This window comes from Ylistrum balloti, unplaced genomic scaffold, assembly GCF_031769215.1.
Source record: "Ylistrum balloti isolate Yb309-2 unplaced genomic scaffold, AGI_CSIRO_Ybal_v1 Utg370388, whole genome shotgun sequence".
Classification (NCBI taxonomy): domain Eukaryota; kingdom Metazoa; phylum Mollusca; class Bivalvia; order Pectinida; family Pectinidae; genus Ylistrum; species Ylistrum balloti.
In genome coordinates, this window is record NW_026782269.1 from 927,473 (window position 1) to 938,227 (window position 10,755).

The window sequence follows — 10,755 nt, forward strand, 5'->3', positions numbered from 1 at the left end:
CCTGGAACACGGACTTCAGCTGCTGTAACTTGTATAAAGGAAACTCCTTACGGCCAGCGATAACACTGACCATCATGCGTTATAACAGGGACATACAAGTCCTGGTGAAAGCAATCGAGAAATAGTTTCTCTATCATCCGCGTTAGATTACCAGGCTGTATCCCTTCAGACCATAACCAATCGGAATAGCTTACTGTTACGTGAATTCAGTCAGATATGAAACACGGCAAAAGAGGACCTTATTTGTGAGATGTCGCTCCAAACATTAGGTCGAATAATCCGTGTCTTGGAGTTAAAAGGAACGAAACTATGCAATTACTGGCCGATTCTCCATCTCGACAAGTTTCACAGGCAATGCGAGTGTTATTTCTCAGTGTCTATTGTTTTATATCAACATTATACTCCGGGGTTTTATGGAGAAGCTGTCCAGAGAATTACTATCTATACGAACAATGGGTATGGCGAGCGAGATAATAGCTGTAACGGGGACACGGATCAATGTTAATGTGAGGGGAGTTTGAGGCAGGTGGATAATGTCTAATATGAACTTGTAAATTAAGTGTTAAATGGCAAATGGACCTATCAACCCAATCTTACGTAATGGGCCGAAATTCAAGCAATGTCTTATATAATTTACAACAGAACGATAGTTCCAAACCATTCACCGATGAAAAGATGAAAACATGTATCTACTAACTTTTGTATGTGGCATAACCGGCCTTCTTGTGACCGAGTCAGAATCCTTGCACTGTCGCCAGGGCTAAAAACAATAGGAGGTTGTTCATAAGAGTCATATATGGTAAAGCAAGGGCAAATAAGTTTACAAAGTGAACTAGGTGTTGCGATGGCATTTATTTCTTATTCAGTGCTCTATTGTATTCGGTGTTTTTCATCCTCATTTGGTTTCGCCTTCTTGTCATCGTTTAATACACAATCGAAAAGTTTCTTTGCCTGTAAAAACCTGGGACTTGATACAAAAAACTTCCGGTGACCTTTTCTCTCTCCCATACTTCTACCCTTAGTCTCAATTCATTCCTTTGTAAGATGTCGACAAATTACATGCAGTATACGAGATGATGTTCTTCAGACAAATATATGTTTAGAAATCTAGTAATTTCGTTATAAAGACTTTACAATAGCACGCATTTAGAGTGTCGAAACCTGATGAAAAACGACGTAGATTCTTACATCTTAAACACCACTTCTATGTGCAATGTAACAAGTGATACAAAGGCTATAATACATTGTCTGATCAACCCTTACTCTAGTTTAGCAGAATCCTCGTTTTTAACAGGAATATTGTCAGTAAACATGATACTCTTTTATTCATCGCATCGACAATCGCAACTCTCCGCCAACTCAGGTGGCCTTCATCCACGTGATCTTATGCAAACGCAACAACACCCTGTCAGCAAGGTAAACAACAACAATCGTTTTCAGGGTCAACAAGTGCTATATGTTAACAGAGATATACCATAATTAGCAGTACCATCCTCTATCAGGGACGTATGTACAATATGGTACCAGTGGAGGTGGGGATACGTCTGACTCTAAACAACGACAGCAGAGTATTGTGATCAATGGGTGGCACTTTTACGTAGACATGACGAGGTTATATGGAAAAGCTGTTTAAAGAATCATTATTTATAAGGACAATGGGTGTGGAGAGAGATATAACAGCTGTAACAGGGCCGCGGATCAATGCTCATCTAGGAGAAGGTTAAGAAGGAGGATATTGTCAATCTGTAAAACACGATACCATGAACTTGTAAATTAAGTGTTAATTGGCAATCATATGTAATGTAAAAATGCGTCTTATAACGACAGATACTGGGGAAATCAATACTAGAATGGACCAGTGTAATATGATCATATTCTCTTTGAACGCTTGTCGATTTTCAACAGGAATTCGATACTTGACTACAAAACAGTGACATTGGCTGCATCATATGACCGCTGTAGAACCTTTAGAATTATGCCCTTGTAGTGAATACTAAGACAAATAACACTTGTTATAGCATTGATACGTTGCAGGAGGTCAATCTCAATAAAACGCGACACAATTCCTAATAGAGTTGTCGTTCCTTTAAAATGCTCTCAGATGTATTGTAAAGCATTCACAAAAGGGAATTCCAACCTTTCGGAGTTTTTTCCTCACAATTTGGCAGCGTCTTAAAATAAATCTGTTCGGAGGGTTCCTATAAAACCTTTTTTTCTATTTTCATAGACTAAAATAAATGCCTTTAAATGCCTACCAGCAATTGGAGATACGTTTGACCTCCTATAAACTAGTTATCAATTTGGCACTCTTTCCCCTAAGGTATGTGGCAAGGACGATGATAATTTTATTTACCCTTAATGGATTTTCACTTTCTTAATAGAACTTCATACACGCTTCCTCTCCTTTGGTATCATTATATAGCAGTTGTTTAGAAATTCAAATGGATTTTCCCCAAAAGCACATTTACTACATGATGTCAAATGCTAGCATACAAGGTTTGATGTACATAGAAGAAGTCATTAGGAAAGGTGTTTTTAGCTCCATGTACCGTAATGTTCTCGTCTGAAAATATCCTTTCACCTAGTTATATCATGTATGCCTTGTAAGAACGTCAACTGTCTGGTGAAGCTGAAGATGTTAACCACTCCAGATTCCAAAGCTGTTTGTTTGTTGTATTTTTCTATATGAAGCGAAATTTTCTACGAAAGATTTAAATAATTTGTTTCGGGGTTTTATTAAGACACTACAATTTACACATATACATGTATATCTCCATATATAAAACCATAGACTATTTATCTTATGTATGTTTAACTGCCTGCATGTAATAATTTGCTATCCTTAATATATCACTTATCAGTCAACATATGACGAATTCACACAATTATACAGGAATCTCATTTACTCTCTGACTTTCATATATTCTTTTTTGGACTCCAATATCCTCTTTTCAATAATTCTATTTTTATAATTCTTGCTTGCTTCTCTTTCTTCTCTCGTCTTCCAAAGCTAGGATATGTGTATCTTTTTAATTTGCATGTTTGTGTGTATTCTTGCATAATATTGCAAGTAAGTATAAAACAATAAGAATTTGTCGATTTGTCAATGTAACCAAAAGATGGAAAAGTTCATAATCACCTAAACATCTTCAATATTTCATTTTGTATATACTTTAGATTCTATCGTTACTACAGATTGTGCGTTTTTATCAATATAATTTTATGCTTTACACACAGTGTTGACATTTTACAATTTGTGGTACTACACCACAGCCTTTACCGTTACATCTTTCCAGAAAGTCAATTATTCTCAGTTATTTTTCACTTTCACACTTTCCGTAACACATTCATTGTTGTGGTATCTTAGCGATGACTTAAAATAGATCCAATCAGTGATACCACAAGGTTTTTGTGCTTTCTCTCTGATTAGTCGTTCAACTTTACTAGTAATATAGCATACTGAATGTTCAAAGTCTGCGATCTAAAGTAGATTTTCTTTTTACTAGGCGTTATAACTTGAGCATTTTATTCAGGGTATAATACTGGTAATGAAGACATAGTCTGCTGATAAAGAGTCTAAACTTCGTTTCAATTCTCATAGCGCTAGATATTTTTTGATACCATTCAAAAGTCTTTCGTATAACACAGCTAACCACTAAAACATTCTCCACACACCTTGCTGTGAAGATGGCGGTCGCCACACCATCAAAAGAAACTGGAATCTTAATTAATTTTGTGGATTTGCCTCAGGTTACTTGTAACTGTTTTGTCAAAATCTTAGAACAAGTGGTAATAATAGAATAGGGGAACCGGAAACACGGATATAAATTTTGGCCTGGCCAGTTCACCAACATTTACGTACATTAATCAACAGAATGCCATATTGGCATTAAAGCTTCGCTCTCTCCAGGCACTTCCTGTCTGATATTGATACCTGCATAGGAAATATGATCTCATATAAACATTTGAACATTACTTTAATTTATTTTGCGGTTGTAGTTAATCCACTCATTGTTACGCCATGATTTCGTTCATCAGCAACTCCTGGCATTTTGCTGGAAAATCATGACGCAAGAACGATTGAAGCAGTCGATTGCGAACTGTCGGTGTATAACAAGCGTTCCCAGTTTAACTAAAAATTAAAAAAAAAAAACATTTTCGGAAATAGGCCTGAAGACTTTCCGGATTTTGACACGATCTATCGATTGTATCAATCAAAATACATGTAGCTGTGTGTTACAAGCGTTTCTAGTTATACTAATATGAAAAGCAATTTACGGAAATAGACCTGTAGATTTTTTTTCAGATTTATTTTGCTCAGCATGATATAATACATTCCTTGTTTAGATATGTTGTCTGTGTATAATGGTATCTATTTGTCATTGACCTTCAGAAATAGCGTACATGGTGTATGGTCATTATACTGTGCACACGACTATGTCTCAAACCAAACAATATTAAAGAGACATCCAATGATAAGTGATAATAGGCCAGCTATCAAATCGTGCACATATGTAATAATTGCTGACATTCTCTGTCCTTTCTGGTCGGTGTGTGAATCCGTTTCCTACCCACACCTATCTTATTGGCTAGCTTATTGGGTACTGCCATTATCTGCATTTTCTGGTCGGTGTGTGAAGCCGTTTCCTATCAAAACCTAACTTATTGCATAGGAAATATGATCTCATATAAACATTTGAACATTACTTTAATTTATTTTGCGGTTGTAGTTAATCCACTCATTGTTACGCCATGATTTCGTTCATCAGCAACTCCTGGCATTTTGCTGGAAAATCAAGCTATCAAATCGTGCACATATGTAATAATTGCTGACATTCTCTGTCCTTTCTGGTCGGTGTGTGAATCCGTTTCCTACCCACACCTATCTTATTGGCTAGCTTATTGGGTACTGCCATTATCTGCATTTTCTGGTCGGTGTGTGAAGCCGTTTCCTACAAACACCTAACTTATTGGGTAAATAATAATTGCTGACATTCCCTGTATTTTCTGGTCGGTGTGTGAAGCCGTTTCCTACAAACACCTAACTTATTGGGTAGATAATAATTGTTGACATTCCCTGCATTTTATGGTCGTTGTGTGAAGCCGTTTCCTATCCACACCTAACTTATTGGGTAGATAATAATTGTTGACATTCCCTGTATTTTCTGGTCGGTGTAAGAAGCCGTTACCTACCCACACCTAACTTATTGGGTAGATAATAATTGCTGACATTCCCTGTATTTTCTGGTCGGTGCGTGAAGCCGTTTCCTACCCACACCTAGTTTATTGGGTAGATAATAATTGCTGACATTCCCTGTATTTTCTGGTCGGTGCGTGAAGCCGTTTCCTACCCACATCTAGCTTATTGGGTAGATAATAATTGCTGACATTCCCTGTATTTTCTGGTCGGTGCGTGAAGCCGTTTCCTACCCACACCTAACTTATTGGGTAGATAATAATTGCTGACATTCCCTGTATTTTCTGGTCGGTGCGTGAAGCCGTTTCCTACCCACACCTAACTTATTGGGTAGATAATAATTGTTGACATTCCCTGTATTTTCTGGTCGGTGTATGAAGCCGTTACCTACCCACACCTAACTTATTGGGTAGATAATAATTGTTGACACTCCCTGTATTTTCTGGTCGGTGCGTGAAGCCGTTTCCTACCCACACCTAACTTATTGGGTAGATAATAATTGTTGACACTCCCTGTATTTTCTGGTCGGTGTATGAAGCCGTTTCCTACCCACACCTAACTTATTGGGTAGATAATAATTGTTGACACTCCCTGTATTTTCTGGTCGGTGTAAGAAGCCGTTACCTACCCACACCTAACTTATTGGGTAGATAATAATTGTTGACACTCCCTGTATTTTCTGGTCGGTGTATGAAGCCGTTTCCTATCCACGCCTAACTTATTGGGTAGATAATAATTGCTGACATTCCCTGTATTTTCTGGTCGGTGTATGAAGCCGTTACCTACCCACACCTAACTTTTTTGGTATCTAATAATTGATGACATTACCTGCATTTTATGGTCGTTGTATGAAGCCGTTTCCTATCCACGCCTAGCTTATTGGGAAAGCTAATATATACGATATATATGATATTATTACGAACGGTTAACAACAAAACTCAATAATTTATGAAAAAATTAATTTACCGTCGACAGAGAATGATTGGAGATTTTTTCTTGTCAGACCTGAGTGAATTGGTGTCGTTTGAGATAATTTCAGTAATGGATATGCTAATAAGCTGGAGAAAATCACCCAAAAAGCTGCTGGAATTATATTGAAATCAACAAACATAGAGACAGTGTGTATAGAAGTCGTATTAAAACCATCAAGTGAAACTGAGACAATTTTTAAAATGTTTCATCGTCGTTGCACTCCTGATGATTTGCTGGTGTCGAAATATTGATAGCCATTCAAAAACTCATAAAATTGGGAAAAAGATGCCAGAATTCCTAAAATTAAATTTGATTTTCCATCAGATTAATTACACCATGATTATGAAAACTACCCATCTCACCGAGCAGACTTAATCACTTATCATTGTTGTTCTCTCTCCTTGTATGTGTACATATTCTCATTACATATTTCATTCTTCAAAAATACACACCACTTGAGTTTTCACTGCTAATTACTTTCAGTTTGATAAATGTTGTCATTGTTATGGTTACATTTGTATTGTTATCGGATTTCCTATCTAATAAAAGTATGAGAATGACAATGAATAAATAAAGTGCTTTTGTCCCCATACCTTTGGTATGCAAACTTCCAAATGTAAGTTTTCCATTTATCAGTGACATTAACCTTTTCTATACAAACAGATCACGTAAAGCTTCGTATGTACGAATTGTTTTCTTTATGTTGGATTGGAGAGGTGTTCAAAGACGCGTTCAGTAAACAGGAGACTGGGGGGTTGGTGTTCAAAGAGATGTTAAACAGGAACTGGGGGGGGGGGGGGGGGGGGGGGGGGGGGGGGGGGGGGGGGAGGTGTTCAATAAACAAGAGACCGGAGAGTTGTTCAATAACGGTAGACATAGGAGGTTCAATAACGGTGGATTGGACAGGTGTTCAATAACTGTATGGGGAGGGGTATCAATAAACGGTAGACTGCGAAGGTGCTCAATAGCGGTAGGGGAGGGGGTATAAATAAATGATAGACTTGGGAGGTATTCAACAACGGTAGAGACGAGGGGTATCAATAAACGGTAGACTGGGAATGTGTTCAACAACGGTAGGAGAAGGGGTATTAATAAACGGTATATAGAGGAGGTGTTCAATAGCGGTAGGGGGAGTGGTATCAATAAATGGTAGACTGAGGAGGTGTTCAATAACGTAGGGGGAGGGGTATCAATAAACGGTAGACTGGGGAGGTGTTCATTAACGGTAGGGGGAGGAGTATCAATAAACGGTCGGCTGGAGAGGTGTTCAATAACGGTAGACCCTTTCTTTGTTTCTTTGACCGATTCTGTAATAAACACAGTTTTGAAATATGAATTAGATATATTTTCTCCTTCTCGCACGCTTTGATTTATTACCAGGCTCTGTAAATAGATCTGCAATTTCTTTTTTCGTTTTTTCACTTTGATCGCATGGATTCGGTGTCTGTTGATAATCTTACTTCGTAAAACTTTCCTAACTTTCTGGTAAGTTTCCTATTTTTATTACTTATTTTCGATATTAATTTGTTAAACATTTTCCAAGGTTATTTATATTATTTTCTTTTAAAATGTTTTTCTAATCGAATTCCTCAATTTCCGTGTTTTAGTTTTATACCTTATCTGAAGAATTGGTGAAATTCGTCCAAAGGGGGACAACTCCCAGCTATTAAAAGTCTAAACAATCTTCTACGGTATCAAGAAAATAATCACATTTATTTTTTGTATAAAACATGTTTTAAAAAAATATCATCAACTAACATGGAGTACATCTTTCACAAATCAATTGTATAGGAAAACAAAAAAGTTTAGTAACTGGATTTTGGCTTTTGTTGTCTTTTTAAATGTAGAAAAAAATATAAATTTAACATCAATATCAACATACGTTTCTGGTATTTTGTTTGTTAAAAAGACTTTTGCTTTTGACCAATGACCTATGGAACATTCACATATATGAAGTATCTATCATCAAATTTTGCAAATTTTCCAAAATTTTTAATTTGAAAAGGGGCATGCAAATGAGTAAAAGAATCAGCTATATATTCATGTATGTCAATATACTTCTCCCCAAAGTACGACGGCATTACATCATTCTCATTGTTTATACTGAAGGGCGGAAAAAATATATGATGCCTTATTGAAATTCTTTATTTTGTACAACGAATAGTTATAATAATAATGTAATAACAATAACATTATGGCGATATGTTCTCCTATCTTATACCAATTAATCAGGATAGTCAAACTTCTGTAAAGTACACATGCTTTACCTTGCAGATTTTGTTTTTTAATAGGATTAATAATGGACGCAGGCTTAGACCCTCTATGTCCGTATCGTACATAAACATTTATAATCAATTATAACTATTTCGGTGTCCATAGCTTAATGATTAAATGTACATATATTAAACTACAAAACGACTGTTTTTCCAGTGTTTGTCTAACATGACTTCAAACTCAAATACAGTTTTTGCATTAACAGTATCTGGAGGTAACGAGTTCCATTAATCTACCACTCTCTGGCTAAAAAATGTGTTTTCAAATGTCCAATCGACATCGATTTTTGAGAATCTCCTTATGGTGACCTCTATAGTTCGGCTGAAGCTATCCATCTGGAAAACGCTTCCTGTAACTCTGCAATCATATATATTGTTAACTAACTAATTTGTAAAGATTAATCATGTCTCCTCTATTACTTCTATAAGGAAGAGTAGGAAAACTTAAAACTTTCTAGTCGTTCTGAATAAGGAAGGTTTTTGAGTCCCGGAATTAATTTTGTTGTCCTCCTCTAGACGTTTTCAATTTGCGTGATATCTTTTATCTTATAGGGGCTCCAAACACTTGCAGCGTACTCCAAATACGGTCGTACCAGAGCCTTGAATAGCAACTGAAATATTGACTCGTCAAGGTATTGAAAAAATCTTCTAATTAGTCCTAAAATGTTATTGGCTTTATTTACTATTAACTGAATATGGGTTTAAAAGTTCAATTGATCATCGATTGTTACCCTGATATCTTTTTCGTTGGAGATATTTTCCAGTTGTATTTTTCCTCCATCACTCCCATGCATAAAATAATTTCTTTTTCCAGGTCCTTTTATCGTTAAGACCTTACATTTTTTGGATGAAATTTGAGCAACCATTTCTCGAACGACAACTGTAGTTTATCCAGGTCGTTTTGGAGTAATGCTACATCATTAGCGCCTTTCACTTGTCTGTATATTTTTGTGTCATCAGCATACAATGGTGATGGTGACTGGGTTACTTCAGGTAGATCGTTTATATACAGTACAAATAGAATAGGCCCAAGCACGCTTCCCTGGGGGAAACCACTGATTACTGGATATGTTGCTGAAGTTTGTCCATTGACAATCTCTCGTTGTCGCCTATTTTTGAGAAAGTCTCCTATCCAATTAACTACTTGTGTACTGATGACGGCTAGCCTAGCTAGTGGAAACATGTCAACCAAATAAAACTACCGATCACAGAATCCTTGGTGTTGATGCTCCATCCTTTATTAAGTTGTTACTACTTGTGTACTTATTTCATATCCTAATAATTTCATGAGTAATCGCTGGTGGCTCACTTTATTAAACGCTTTTATAAAATCCATGTAGATTATATCAATTTCTCCGCCATTATCTAACATTTTGTCCATTCTTCAAGCACTGTTATCAGCTGAAATTGCGTAAACCTCCTAAAGATGAACCCCAATTGTCGTGGACTTACTATTTTATTATTTAGATTATTCTTATTCATATATTTTACAATACTATTCCTAACAATTTTTCCCAGTGTTTTCAAAATTATACTAGTTAAGCTCACTGGTCGGTAGTTTCCTGGGTCTGATTTTAAACCTTTTTTTTTTGTCATGTTAGCCTCTTTCCATCCCTGTGGTAATTTTCCTTCTGTTAAAGATTTAATATAGATATATGCTAGAGGTGCACTGATGTTATTTCGTAGTTCTTTTAAAACTTTTGGATGCATCTTATCAGGTCCCTGAGATTTATTTCATTAAGATTTGCTAATAACTTTTCAACAACTTGGGAATTACAAAATATATCTTCAAAAGGATGAACTATATGTCTCTTTAAATTCTGGTAATTCGTTTGATGGTTCCTCCGTGAAAATACTACTGAAGAATTTTGCTTGCACTTCAGCTTAATATTTATCCTTCACAGCTATCTGTTGTTCTTCTCTATTTAAGTCAGCGATCCCAGTTCTTACTTTTCTTTTTGAATTGGCGTATTTCCAAAAACATGTTGGGTTGACTTTGACATCTTCGGCAATATTTTTTTCGGTTTCTTTTCTGGCTTGCCTTAATTCCCATTTTAGTTGGTTTCGTGCTCTAGCACATTCTTTGTGTTTAAGTTCACGCCTTGTTTCCATGTAACATTGCCATGCTCTGTTTTTTGTTGTTGTTGATTTTGAAGAAAACTCCCTTCTGTCCTCAACTGAGCCAAATGCTTTAAGGATTGGTCTCGATTTGCTTTTGGTGGCATTGCTTTCCTTGTCACATTTCCTTATTATAGTCATCATGGTTATTCCATTTGTAACCTCTAAAGGTACGTTGCAAACTTCAAGCAAGTC